The sequence below is a fragment of the Triticum dicoccoides genome, unplaced genomic scaffold (assembly GCF_002162155.2).
Source record: "Triticum dicoccoides isolate Atlit2015 ecotype Zavitan unplaced genomic scaffold, WEW_v2.0 scaffold106094, whole genome shotgun sequence".
Taxonomy (NCBI): domain Eukaryota; kingdom Viridiplantae; phylum Streptophyta; class Magnoliopsida; order Poales; family Poaceae; genus Triticum; species Triticum dicoccoides.
The window spans coordinates 1-1,598 of NW_021172901.1; the positions used below are offsets into that span (position 1 = coordinate 1).

The following is a 1,598-nucleotide window of genomic DNA, read 5'->3' on the forward strand; positions in this document are numbered from 1 at the left end:
GGCGGCGGCGGCCGAGGGTAGGGCAGCGGCGGCGGCGGCTGGTGACGGCGGCGGCGGCCGAGGGTAGGGCAGCGGCGGCGGCGGCTGGTGACGGCGGCGGCGGCGGCGGCTAGGGTTAGGACCGTGCTGCGATAGATACCATGTAGAGAGATAGGTTATGGGCTGTGCAATCGCAATTCATTGATCGGTGCACCAGGCACGTATATATGAGTACAGAGGTGGGCCACAACCTCAACTATACAAGAAAACAGGAGGTGGGCCCTACACGCACATATACACGTACACAATATACTCAACATTTTACATCGTTACCTTGTTGAAGGCAATGCTTAGATATGCTCGGACTGGTTTTTCAGGGTGAAAGCCAAGATTCTGGGCACAGATGGTTGGATCCTTTGAAGGTGGCTCTTGAGCATCGTTCCTTTTTTCAAGGCGTTGTTGTTGAAGAACCTCGTTGTTCGGGTGGTGGCATGAGATGATTGATTTAGATATGGTGTTATAGTAGTTTGCCGATTGCAGATCTAATCGCTTCGGTTTTTTTTCCTCGCCGACGGATAACTTTAGTTTTATATGACTTTGCTATTTGCCGGAGTTTCTGTGTGTGCATCCTAACTACGCAGAGACCGGGTGTATGCTCATTTTGTTCTGTATCATCTAGATGCTTCATTATGTGCCAATAAAATTCACGCTTTGTCGAAAAAGTTGACCTCATCGCTACTGTGAAGTTTTGGTGTACCGTGCAAGATTTTTTTTTCTTTTTATTTTTTAGAAGAGTGTTTTATATACATGTATTTCTGTAAATTAACTTTGAACACGTAGTGAGCTGAGATACTCAGAGATCGATTTGGTGTATTCTATTAGATTCTTGGGAAGACTTTGAATAAATCTATTGTTTTTCTGCATTTCATTCTTCACTCATGAGATGTATGGGCGAGCAGGATACACAAAATTGGCTTCTCGTGAAGGCAACTACAAATAACAAAGAAAAATGAAACCATTTCTTTTCATTACTCAATCTGATCCACTGTAATCAAGACTTTCACTATATCAGTAAAAATATCAATTTCATACAAACAAAACTATAGGATGGATGATGTTAATTTGTAAAATAAGTGTCGGGTGATTCAGAGAAGAAAACCTATGTATATATGAGAAGTAGTATAGTACCAAAACACTGGCCTGCAATAATATATCAGACGAAGAGGCAAAGGAATCAGCAGTAGACTCGAGGGAAGGGAAGGCAAACGCACTAACCTAACCGTCGCGTAGGTGCTCGTCAACGCACCTACAAGCGTTGGAGATGCCCTTAATCTGGGAATGAGCTTGAGCTTGGCTACACACCACACGTACTCTACTATATATAGCTAGAGCGTTGCATCATATATCTCTGAGTCTTCTCTGACTACTACCTTGTGGCTGGTGTTAACCTGGAAAGAATAAATTTGTGGTTGGGACTCATAATTCTGAACCACATGCATCATATCTCTTCTCTGACTACTACGTTGTCCTTGAGTTACAGATTTTTTCTTCTTCCCCATTTCTACTATATGTGCTTGCTGAGGACGTACGTCAGTCGTCCACACACATCATTAATCACA

At 43.4% G+C, this 1,598-nt stretch overlaps 1 long non-coding RNA gene across 1 annotated transcript; it reads right to left on the reverse strand.

Annotated features, from left to right (window-relative positions):
* Positions 1-479: 479 nt before the first annotated feature.
* Positions 480-1,366, reverse strand: LOC119342818. Its single transcript, XR_005165734.1, has 2 exons — positions 1,255-1,366; positions 480-969 (listed from the first exon to the last, which is right to left on the reverse strand). It is a non-coding gene; the product is annotated as an uncharacterized LOC119342818 (long non-coding RNA).
* Positions 1,367-1,598: the final 232 nt, after the last annotated feature.